At 40.9% G+C, this 10,000-nt stretch overlaps 22 non-coding genes across 22 annotated transcripts in view; all 22 read right to left on the reverse strand.

Moving 5' to 3' along the window:
- Positions 1 to 159: 159 nt before the first annotated feature.
- Positions 160 to 278, reverse strand: LOC128003129 (5S ribosomal RNA). The gene has a single exon (XR_008175860.1). It is a non-coding gene; the product is annotated as a 5S ribosomal RNA (ribosomal RNA).
- Positions 279 to 643: 365 nt separating this feature from the next.
- On the reverse strand, positions 644 to 762 carry LOC128002770 (5S ribosomal RNA). The gene has a single exon (XR_008175509.1). It is a non-coding gene; the product is annotated as a 5S ribosomal RNA (ribosomal RNA).
- A 221-nt stretch (positions 763 to 983) lies between these two features.
- LOC127996774 (5S ribosomal RNA) lies at positions 984 to 1,102 on the reverse strand. Its single transcript, XR_008169665.1, has one exon. It is a non-coding gene; the product is annotated as a 5S ribosomal RNA (ribosomal RNA).
- Positions 1,103 to 1,323: 221 nt separating this feature from the next.
- LOC127997830 (5S ribosomal RNA) lies at positions 1,324 to 1,442 on the reverse strand. The gene has a single exon (XR_008170687.1). It is a non-coding gene; the product is annotated as a 5S ribosomal RNA (ribosomal RNA).
- A 366-nt stretch (positions 1,443 to 1,808) lies between these two features.
- LOC128003509 (5S ribosomal RNA) lies at positions 1,809 to 1,927 on the reverse strand. The gene has a single exon (XR_008176232.1). It is a non-coding gene; the product is annotated as a 5S ribosomal RNA (ribosomal RNA).
- A 631-nt stretch (positions 1,928 to 2,558) lies between these two features.
- LOC128003843 (5S ribosomal RNA) lies at positions 2,559 to 2,677 on the reverse strand. The gene has a single exon (XR_008176556.1). It is a non-coding gene; the product is annotated as a 5S ribosomal RNA (ribosomal RNA).
- Positions 2,678 to 2,898: 221 nt separating this feature from the next.
- On the reverse strand, positions 2,899 to 3,017 carry LOC127997831 (5S ribosomal RNA). The gene has a single exon (XR_008170688.1). It is a non-coding gene; the product is annotated as a 5S ribosomal RNA (ribosomal RNA).
- Positions 3,018 to 3,238: 221 nt separating this feature from the next.
- LOC127996776 (5S ribosomal RNA) lies at positions 3,239 to 3,357 on the reverse strand. The gene has a single exon (XR_008169666.1). It is a non-coding gene; the product is annotated as a 5S ribosomal RNA (ribosomal RNA).
- A 221-nt stretch (positions 3,358 to 3,578) lies between these two features.
- LOC128003510 (5S ribosomal RNA) lies at positions 3,579 to 3,697 on the reverse strand. The gene has a single exon (XR_008176233.1). It is a non-coding gene; the product is annotated as a 5S ribosomal RNA (ribosomal RNA).
- Positions 3,698 to 4,330: 633 nt separating this feature from the next.
- Positions 4,331 to 4,449, reverse strand: LOC128003844 (5S ribosomal RNA). The gene has a single exon (XR_008176557.1). It is a non-coding gene; the product is annotated as a 5S ribosomal RNA (ribosomal RNA).
- A 221-nt stretch (positions 4,450 to 4,670) lies between these two features.
- LOC127997832 (5S ribosomal RNA) lies at positions 4,671 to 4,789 on the reverse strand. The gene has a single exon (XR_008170689.1). It is a non-coding gene; the product is annotated as a 5S ribosomal RNA (ribosomal RNA).
- A 221-nt stretch (positions 4,790 to 5,010) lies between these two features.
- Positions 5,011 to 5,129, reverse strand: LOC127996778 (5S ribosomal RNA). The gene has a single exon (XR_008169668.1). It is a non-coding gene; the product is annotated as a 5S ribosomal RNA (ribosomal RNA).
- Positions 5,130 to 5,350: 221 nt separating this feature from the next.
- LOC127997833 (5S ribosomal RNA) lies at positions 5,351 to 5,469 on the reverse strand. Its single transcript, XR_008170690.1, has one exon. It is a non-coding gene; the product is annotated as a 5S ribosomal RNA (ribosomal RNA).
- A 366-nt stretch (positions 5,470 to 5,835) lies between these two features.
- Positions 5,836 to 5,954, reverse strand: LOC127996779 (5S ribosomal RNA). The gene has a single exon (XR_008169669.1). It is a non-coding gene; the product is annotated as a 5S ribosomal RNA (ribosomal RNA).
- Positions 5,955 to 6,312: 358 nt separating this feature from the next.
- On the reverse strand, positions 6,313 to 6,431 carry LOC127995765 (5S ribosomal RNA). The gene has a single exon (XR_008168701.1). It is a non-coding gene; the product is annotated as a 5S ribosomal RNA (ribosomal RNA).
- Positions 6,432 to 7,199: 768 nt separating this feature from the next.
- LOC128003131 (5S ribosomal RNA) lies at positions 7,200 to 7,318 on the reverse strand. Its single transcript, XR_008175862.1, has one exon. It is a non-coding gene; the product is annotated as a 5S ribosomal RNA (ribosomal RNA).
- A 221-nt stretch (positions 7,319 to 7,539) lies between these two features.
- On the reverse strand, positions 7,540 to 7,658 carry LOC127997834 (5S ribosomal RNA). The gene has a single exon (XR_008170691.1). It is a non-coding gene; the product is annotated as a 5S ribosomal RNA (ribosomal RNA).
- A 365-nt stretch (positions 7,659 to 8,023) lies between these two features.
- On the reverse strand, positions 8,024 to 8,142 carry LOC128002772 (5S ribosomal RNA). The gene has a single exon (XR_008175510.1). It is a non-coding gene; the product is annotated as a 5S ribosomal RNA (ribosomal RNA).
- Positions 8,143 to 8,363: 221 nt separating this feature from the next.
- On the reverse strand, positions 8,364 to 8,482 carry LOC127996780 (5S ribosomal RNA). The gene has a single exon (XR_008169670.1). It is a non-coding gene; the product is annotated as a 5S ribosomal RNA (ribosomal RNA).
- Positions 8,483 to 8,848: 366 nt separating this feature from the next.
- Positions 8,849 to 8,967, reverse strand: LOC128003511 (5S ribosomal RNA). Its single transcript, XR_008176234.1, has one exon. It is a non-coding gene; the product is annotated as a 5S ribosomal RNA (ribosomal RNA).
- Positions 8,968 to 9,599: 632 nt separating this feature from the next.
- Positions 9,600 to 9,718, reverse strand: LOC128003845 (5S ribosomal RNA). Its single transcript, XR_008176558.1, has one exon. It is a non-coding gene; the product is annotated as a 5S ribosomal RNA (ribosomal RNA).
- Positions 9,719 to 9,939: 221 nt separating this feature from the next.
- Positions 9,940 to 10,000, reverse strand: part of LOC127997836 (5S ribosomal RNA) — a 119-nt gene continuing 58 nt past the window's right edge. Inside the window, exon 1 of the ribosomal RNA XR_008170693.1 lies at positions 9,940 to 10,000. This exon is cut by the window's right edge and continues 58 nt beyond it. This is a non-coding gene — a ribosomal RNA (5S ribosomal RNA).

Consider the following 10,000-nt stretch of genomic DNA (forward strand, 5'->3'; position numbering starts at 1 on the left):
AGTGTCTCAATAATGCAAAATTATAATTAAAGGCAGTATATTCCCAGGCAGTCTCCCATCCATGTACTAAACAGGCCCAAACCTGCTAATATTCAGAGATCAGGCACTGACTCTATTTTTTGGCAAAATTATTATATACTAAGTGAAAAATGTCCAAAAAGCTTACAGCACCTGGAATTCCCAGGCGGTCTCCCATCCAAGTACTAACCAGGCCCAAACCTGCTTAGCTTCCGAGATCAGACAAGATCGGACATAGCCAGGTTGGTATGGCCGTAAGCGAAGTCTGCTGCAAAGAGAGGGCTATTTAAAGACCAGCCAATCTTATCGCCAGTACATTATATAAGTAGGAAAGAAAACCCAAAAGCTAAAAGCACCTGGTATTCCTAGGCAGTCTCTCATCAAAGTACTAACCAGACCTAAACCTGCTAAGATTCAGAGATCGGGCATTGAATCTTTTTTTTTTTTTTAATGAAAGATTATTATATAATTCGTGAAATTTTCCAAAAAGATTAAAGCACCTGGTATTCCCAGGCAGTCTCCCATCCATGTACTAACCAGGCCCAAACCTGCTAATATTCAGAGATCGGGCATTGACTCTATTTTTTGGCAAAATTATTATATACTAAGTGAAAAATGTCCAAAAAGCTTACAGCACCTGGTATACCCAGGCGGGCTCCCATCCAAGTACTAACCAGGCCCAAACCTGCTTAGCTTCCGAGATCAGACGAGATCGGGCATAGCCAGGTTGGTATGGCCGTAAGCGAAGTCTGCTGCAAAGAGAGGGCTATTTAAAGAACAGCCAATCTTATCGCCAGTACATTATATAAGTAGGAAAGAAAACCCAAAAGCTTAAAGCACCTGGTATTCCTAGGCAGTCTCTCATAAAAGTACTAACCAGACCTAAACCTGCTAAGATTCAGAGATCGGGCATTGACTCTATTTTTTGGCAAAATTATTAAAAACTAAGTGAAAAATGTCCAAAAAGCTTACAGCACCTGGTATTCCCAGGCGGTCTCCCATCCAAGTACTAACCAGGCCCAAACCTGCTTAGCTTCCGAGATCAGACGAGATCGGACATAGCCAGGTTGGTATGGCCGTAAGCGAAGTCTGCTGCAAAGAGAGGGCTATTTAAAGACCAGCCAATCTTATCGCCAGTACATTATATAAGTAGGAAAGAAAACCCAAAAGCTTAAAGCACCTGGTATTCCTAGGCAGTCTCTCATAAAAGTACTAACCAGACCTAAACCTGCTAAGATTCAGAGATCGGGCATTGACTCTATTTTTTGGCAAAATTATTAAAAACTAAGAGAAAAATGTCCAAAAAGCTTACAGCACCTGGTATTCCCAGGCGGTCTCCCATCCAAGTACTAACCAGGCCCAAACCTGCTTAGCTTCAGAGATCAGACGAGATCAGGCATAGCCAGGTTGGTATGGCCGTAAGCGAAGACTGCTGCAAAGAGAGGGCTATTTAAAGACCAGCCAATCTAATCGCCAGTACATTATATAAGTAGGAAAGAAAACCCAAAAGCTAAAAGCACCTGGTATTCCTAGGCAGTCTCTCATCAAAGTACTAACCAGACCTAAACCTGCTAAGATTCAGAGATCGGGCATTGAATCTTTTTTTTTTTTTTTAATGAAAGATTATTATATAATTCGTGAAATTTTCCAAAAAGATTAAAGCACCTGGTATTCCCAGGCAGTCTCCCATCCATGTACTAACCAGGCCCAAACCTGCTAATATTCAGAGATCGGGCATTGACTCTATTTTTTGGCAAAATTATTAAAAACTAAGTGAAAAATGTCCAAAAAGCTTACAGCACCTGGTATTCCCAGGCGGTCTCCCATCCAAGTACTAACCAGGCCCAAACCTGCTTAGCTTGCGAGATCAGACGAGATCGGACATAGCCAGGTTGGTATGGCCGTAAGCGAAGTCTGCTGCAAAGAGAGGGCTATTTAAAGACCAGCCAATCTTATCGCCAGTACATTATATAAGTAGGAAAGAAAACCCAAAAGCTAAAAGCACCTGGTATTCCTAGGCAGTCTCTCATCAAAGTACTAACCAGACCTAAACCTGCTAAGATTCAGAGATCAGGCATTGAATCTTTTTTTTTTTTTAATGAAAGATTATTATATAATTCGTGAAATTTTCCAAAAAGATTAAAGCACCTGGTATTCCCAGGCAGTCTCCCATCCATGTACTAACCAGGCCCAAACCTGCTAATATTCAGAGATCGGGCATTGACTCTATTTTTTGGAAAAATTATTATATACTAAGTGAAAAATGTCCAAAAAGCTTACAGCACCTGGTATTCAATCAATCAATCAGTCACCTTTATTTATATAGTGCTTTAAACAAAATACATTGCGTCAAAGCACTGAACAACATTCATTAGGAAAACAGTGTCTCAATAATGCAAAATTATAATTAAAGGCAGTATATTCCCAGGCAGTCTCCCATCCATGTACTAAACAGGCCCAAACCTGCTAATATTCAGAGATCAGGCACTGACTCTATTTTTTGGCAAAATTATTATATACTAAGTGAAAAATGTCCAAAAAGCTTACAGCACCTGGAATTCCCAGGCGGTCTCCCATCCAAGTACTAACCAGGCCCAAACCTGCTTAGCTTCCGAGATCAGACAAGATCGGACATAGCCAGGTTGGTATGGCCATAAGCGAAGTCTGCTGCAAAGAGAGGGGTATTTAAAGACCAGCCAATCTTATCGCCAGTACATTATATAAGTAGGAAAGAAAACCCAAAAGCTTAAAGCACCTGGTATTCCTAGGCAGTCTCTCATAAAAGTACTAACCAGACCTAAACCTGCTAAGATTCAGAGATCGGGCATTGACTCTATTTTTTGGCAAAATTATTAAAAACTAAGAGAAAAATGTCCAAAAAGCTTACAGCACCTGGTATTCCCAGGCGGTCTCCCATCCAAGTACTAACCAGGCCCAAACCTGCTTAGCTTCAGAGATCAGACGAGATCAGGCATAGCCAGGTTGGTATGGCCGTAAGCGAAGACTGCTGCAAAGAGAGGGCTATTTAAAGACCAGCCAATCTAATCGCCAGTACATTATATAAGTAGGAAAGAAAACCCAAAAGCTAAAAGCACCTGGTATTCCTAGGCAGTCTCTCATCAAAGTACTAACCAGACCTAAACCTGCTAAGATTCAGAGATCGGGCATTGACTCTATTTTTTGGCAAAATTATTAAAAACTAAGTGAAAAATGTCCAAAAAGCTTACAGCACCTGGTATTCCCAGGCGGTCTCCCATCCAAGTACTAACCAGGCCCAAACCTGCTTAGCTTCCGAGATCAGACGAGATCGGACATAGCCAGGTTGGTATGGCCGTAAGCGAAGTCTGCTGCAAAGAGAGGGCTATTTAAAGACCAGCCAATCTTATCGCCAGTACATTATATAAGTAGGAAAGAAAACCCAAAAGCTTAAAGCACCTGGTATTCCTAGGCAGTCTCTCATAAAAGTACTAACCAGACCTAAACCTGCTAAGATTCAGAGATCGGGCATTGACTCTATTTTTTGGCAAAATTATTAAAAACTAAGTGAAAAATGTCCAAAAAGCTTACAGCACCTGGTATTCCCAGGCGGTCTCCCATCCAAGTACTAACCAGGCCCAAACCTGCTTAGCTTGCGAGATCAGACGAGATCGGACATAGCCAGGTTGGTATGGCCGTAAGCGAAGTCTGCTGCAAAGAGAGGGCTATTTAAAGACCAGCCAATCTTATCGCCAGTACATTATATAAGTAGGAAAGAAAACCCAAAAGCTAAAAGCACCTGGTATTCCTAGGCAGTCTCTCATCAAAGTACTAACCAGACCTAAACCTGCTAAGATTCAGAGATCAGGCATTGAATCTTTTTTTTTTTTTTTAATGAAAGATTATTATATAATTCGTGAAATTTTCCAAAAAGATTAAAGCACCTGGTATTCCCAGGCAGTCTCCCATCCATGTACTAACCAGGCCCAAACCTGCTAATATTCAGAGATCGGGCATTGACTCTATTTTTTGGAAAAATTATTATATACTAAGTGAAAAATGTCCAAAAAGCTTACAGCACCTGGTATTCAATCAATCAATCAGTCACCTTTATTTATATAGTGCTTTAAACAAAATACATTGCGTCAAAGCACTGAACAACATTCATTAGGAAAACAGTGTCTCAATAATGCAAAATTATAATTAAAGGCAGTATATTCCCAGGCAGTCTCCCATCCATGTACTAAACAGGCCCAAACCTGCTAATATTCAGAGATCAGGCACTGACTCTATTTTTTGGCAAAATTATTATATACTAAGTGAAAAATGTCCAAAAAGCTTACAGCACCTGGAATTCCCAGGCGGTCTCCCATCCAAGTACTAACCAGGCCCAAACCTGCTTAGCTTCCGAGATCAGACAAGATCGGACATAGCCAGGTTGGTATGGCCATAAGCAAAGTCTGCTGCAAAGAGAGGGGTATTTAAAGACCAGCCAATCTTATCGCCAGTACATTATATAAGTAGGAAAGAAAACCCAAAAGCTTAAAGCACCTGGTATTCCTAGGCAGTCTCTCATAAAAGTACTAACCAGACCTAAACCTGCTAAGATTCAGAGATCGGGCATTGACTCTATTTTTTGGCAAAATTATTAAAAACTAAGAGAAAAATGTCCAAAAAGCTTACAGCACCTGGTATTCCCAGGCGGTCTCCCATCCAAGTACTAACCAGGCCCAAACCTGCTTAGCTTCAGAGATCAGACGAGATCAGGCATAGCCAGGTTGGTATGGCCGTAAGCGAAGACTGCTGCAAAGAGAGGGCTATTTAAAGACCAGCCAATCTAATCGCCAGTACATTATATAAGTAGGAAAGAAAACCCAAAAGCTAAAAGCACCTGGTATTCCTAGGCAGTCTCTCATCAAAGTACTAACCAGACCTAAACCTGCTAAGATTCAGAGATCGGGCATTGACTCTATTTTTTGGCAAAATTATTAAAAACTAAGTGAAAAATGTCCAAAAAGCTTACAGCACCTGGTATTCCCAGGCGGTCTCCCATCCAAGTACTAACCAGGCCCAAACCTGCTTAGCTTCCGAGATCAGACGAGATCGGACATAGCCAGGTTGGTATGGCCGTAAGCGAAATCTGCTGCAAAGAGAGGGCTATTTAAAGACCAGCCAATCTTATCGCCAGTACATTATATAAGTAGGAAAGAAAACCCAAAAGCTTAAAGCACCTGGTATTCCTAGGCAGTCTCTCATAAAAGTACTAACCAGACCTAAACCTGCTAAGATTCAGAGATCGGGCATTGACTCTATTTTTTGGCAAAATTATTAAAAACTAAGAGAAAAATGTCCAAAAAGCTTACAGCACCTGGTATTCCCAGGCGGTCTCCCATCCAAGTACTAACCAGGCCCAAACCTGCTTAGCTTCAGAGATCAGACGAGATCAGGCATAGCCAGGTTGGTATGGCCGTAAGCGAAGACTGCTGCAAAGAGAGGGCTATTTAAAGACCAGCCAATCTAATCGCCAGTACATTATATAAGTAGGAAAGAAAACCCAAAAGCTAAAAGCACCTGGTATTCCTAGGCAGTCTCTCATCAAAGTACTAACCAGACCTAAACCTGCTAAGATTCAGAGATCGGGCATTGAATCTTTTTTTTTTTTTTTAATGAAAGATTATTATATAATTCGTGAAATTTTCCAAAAAGATTAAAGCACCTGGTATTCCCAGGCAGTCTCCCATCCATGTACTAACCAGGCCCAAACCTGCTAATATTCAGAGATCGGGCATTGACTCTATTTTTTGGCAAAATTATTAAAAACTAAGTGAAAAATGTCCAAAAAGCTTACAGCACCTGGTATTCCCAGGCGGTCTCCCATCCAAGTACTAACCAGGCCCAAACCTGCTTAGCTTCCGAGATCAGACGAGATCGGACATAGCCAGGTTGGTATGGCCGTAAGCGAAGTCTGCTGCAAAGAGAGGGCTATTTAAAGACCAGCCAATCTTATCGCCAGTACATTATATAAGTAGGAAAGAAAACCCAAAAGCTTAAAGCACCTGGTATTCCTAGGCAGTCTCTCATAAAAGTACTAACCAGACCTAAACCTGCTAAGATTCAGAGATCGGGCATTGACTCTATTTTTTGGCAAAATTATTAAAAACTAAGAGAAAAATGTCCAAAAAGCTTACAGCACCTGGTATTCCCAGGCGGTCTCCCATCCAAGTACTAACCAGGCCCAAACCTGCAAATATTCAGAGATCGGGCATTGACTCTATTTTTTGGCAAAATTATTATATACTAAGTGAAAAATGTCCAGAAAGCTTACAGCACCTGGTATTCCCAGGCGGTCTCCCATCCAAGTACTAACCAGGCCCAAACCTGCTTAGCTTCCGAGATCAGACGAGATCGGGCATAGCCAGGTTGGTATGGCCGTAAGCGAAGTCTGCTGCAAAGAGAGGGCTATTTAAAGAACAGCCAATCTTATCGCCAGTACATTATATAAGTAGTAAAGAAAACCCAAAAGCTTAAAGCACCTGGTATTCCTAGGCAGTCTCTAATAAAAAAACTAACCAGACCTAAACCTGCTAAGATTCAGAGATCGGGCATTGACTCTATTTTTTGGCAAAATTATTATAAACTAAGTGAAAAATGTCCAAAAAGTTTACAGCACCTGGTATTCCCAGGCGGTCTCCCATCCAAGTACTAACCAGGCCCAAACCTGCTAAGATTCAGAGATCGGGCATTGACTCTTTTTTTTTTTTTTAATGAAAGATTATTATATAATTCGTGAAATTTTCCAAAAAGATTAAAGCACCTGGTATTCCCAGGCTGTCTCCCATCCATGTACTAACCAGGCCCAAACCTGCAAATATTCAGAGATCGGGCATTGACTTTTTTTTTGGCAAAATTATTATATACTAAGTGAAAAATGTCCAAAAAGCTTACAGCACCTGGTATTCAATCAATCAATCAATCACCTTTATTTATATAGTGCTTTAAACAAAATACATTGCGTCAAAGCACTGAACAACATTCATTAGGAAAACAGTGTCTCAATAATGCAAAATTATAATTAAAGGCAGTATATTCCCAGGCAGTCTCCCATCCATGTACTAAACAGGCCCAAACCTGCTAATATTCAGAGATCAGGCACTGACTCTATTTTTTGGCAAAATTATTATATACTAAGTGAAAAATGTCCAAAAAGCTTACAGCACCTGGAATTCCCAGGCGGTCTCCCATCCAAGTACTAACCAGGCCCAAACCTGCTTAGCTTCCGAGATCAGACAAGATCGGACATAGCCAGGTTGGTATGGCCGTAAGCGAAGTCTGCTGCAAAGAGAGGGCTATTTAAAGACCAGCCAATCTTATCGCCAGTACATTATATAAGTAGGAAAGAAAACCCAAAAGCTTAAAGCACCTGGTATTCCTAGGCAGTCTCTCATAAAAGTACTAACCAGACCTAAACCTGCTAAGATTCAGAGATCGGGCATTGACTCTATTTTTTGGCAAAATTATTAAAAACTAAGAGAAAAATGTCCAAAAAGCTTACAGCACCTGGTATTCCCAGGCGGTCTCCCATCCAAGTACTAACCAGGCCCAAACCTGCTTAGCTTCAGAGATCAGACGAGATCAGGCATAGCCAGGTTGGTATGGCCGTAAGCGAAGACTGCTGCAAAGAGAGGGCTATTTAAAGACCAGCCAATCTAATCGCCAGTACATTATATAAGTAGGAAAGAAAACCCAAAAGCTAAAAGCACCTGGTATTCCTAGGCAGTCTCTCATCAAAGTACTAACCAGACCTAAACCTGCTAAGATTCAGAGATCGGGCATTGAATCTTTTTTTTTTTTTTAATGAAAGATTATTATATAATTCGTGAAATTTTCCAAAAAGATTAAAGCACCTGGTATTCCCAGGCAGTCTCCCATCCATGTACTAACCAGGCCCAAACCTGCTAATATTCAGAGATCGGGCATTGACTCTATTTTTTGGCAAAATTATTATATACTAAGTGAAAAATGTCCAAAAAGCTTACAGCACCTGGTATACCCAGGCGGGCTCCCATCCAAGTACTAACCAGGCCCAAACCTGCTTAGCTTCCGAGATCAGACGAGATCGGGCATAGCCAGGTTGGTATGGCCGTAAGCGAAGTCTGCTGCAAAGAGAGGGCTATTTAAAGAACAGCCAATCTTATCGCCAGTACATTATATAAGTAGGAAAGAAAACCCAAAAGCTTAAAGCACCTGGTATTCCTAGGCAGTCTCTCATAAAAGTACTAACCAGACCTAAACCTGCTAAGATTCAGAGATCGGGCATTGACTCTATTTTTTGGCAAAATTATTAAAAACTAAGTGAAAAATGTCCAAAAAGCTTACAGCACCTGGTATTCCCAGGCGGTCTCCCATCCAAGTACTAACCAGGCCCAAACCTGCTTAGCTTCCGAGATCAGACGAGATCGGACATAGCCAGGTTGGTATGGCCGTAAGCGAAGTCTGCTGCAAAGAGAGGGCTATTTAAAGACCAGCCAATCTTATCGCCAGTACATTATATAAGTAGGAAAGAAAACCCAAAAGCTTAAAGCACCTGGTATTCCTAGGCAGTCTCTCATAAAAGTACTAACCAGACCTAAACCTGCTAAGATTCAGAGATCGGGCATTGAATCTTTTTTTTTTTTTTTAATGAAAGATTATTATATAATTCGTGAAATTTTCCAAAAAGATTAAAGCACCTGGTATTCCCAGGCAGTCTCCCATCCATGTACTAACCAGGCCCAAACCTGCTAATATTCAGAGATCGGGCATTGACTCTATTTTTTGGCAAAATTATTAAAAACTAAGTGAAAAATGTCCAAAAAGCTTACAGCACCTGGTATTCCCAGGCGGTCTCCCATCCAAGTACTAACCAGGCCCAAACCTGCTTAGCTTGCGAGATCAGACGAGATCGGACATAGCCAGGTTGGTATGGCCGTAAGCGAAGTCTGCTGCAAAGAGAGGGCTATTTAAAGACCAGCCAATCTTATCGCCAGTACATTATATAAGTAGGAAAGAAAACCCAAAAGCTAAAAGCACCTGGTATTCCTAGGCAGTCTCTCATCAAAGTACTAACCAGACCTAAACCTGCTAAGATTCAGAGATCAGGCATTGAATCTTTTTTTTTTTTTTAATGAAAGATTATTATATAATTCGTGAAATTTTCCAAAAAGATTAAAGCACCTGGTATTCCCAGGCAGTCTCCCATCCATGTACTAACCAGGCCCAAACCTGCTAATATTCAGAGATCGGGCATTGACTCTATTTTTTGGAAAAATTATTATATACTAAGTGAAAAATGTCCAAAAAGCTTACAGCACCTGGTATTCAATCAATCAATCAGTCACCTTTATTTATATAGTGCTTTAAACAAAATACATTGCGTCAAAGCACTGAACAACATTCATTAGGAAAACAGTGTCTCAATAATGCAAAATTATAATTAAAGGCAGTATATTCCCAGGCAGTCTCCCATCCATGTACTAAACAGGCCCAAACCTGCTAATATTCAGAGATCAGGCACTGACTCTATTTTTTGGCAAAATTATTATATACTAAGTGAAAAATGTCCAAAAAGCTTACAGCACCTGGAATTCCCAGGCGGTCTCCCATCCAAGTACTAACCAGGCCCAAACCTGCTTAGCTTCCGAGATCAGACAAGATCGGACATAGCCAGGTTGGTATGGCCATAAGCGAAGTCTGCTGCAAAGAGAGGGGTATTTAAAGACCAGCCAATCTTATCGCCAGTACATTATATAAGTAGGAAAGAAAACCCAAAAGCTTAAAGCACCTGGTATTCCTAGGCAGTCTCTCATAAAAGTACTAACCAGACCTAAACCTGCTAAGATTCAGAGATCGGGCATTGACTCTATTTTTTGGCAAAATTATTAAAAACTAAGAGAAAAATGTCCAAAAAGCTTACAGCACCTGGTATTCCCAGGCGGTCTCCCATCCAAGTACTAACCAGGCCCAAACC

Source organism: Carassius gibelio, chromosome B22, assembly GCF_023724105.1.
Source record: "Carassius gibelio isolate Cgi1373 ecotype wild population from Czech Republic chromosome B22, carGib1.2-hapl.c, whole genome shotgun sequence".
NCBI classification, from domain to species: domain Eukaryota; kingdom Metazoa; phylum Chordata; class Actinopteri; order Cypriniformes; family Cyprinidae; genus Carassius; species Carassius gibelio.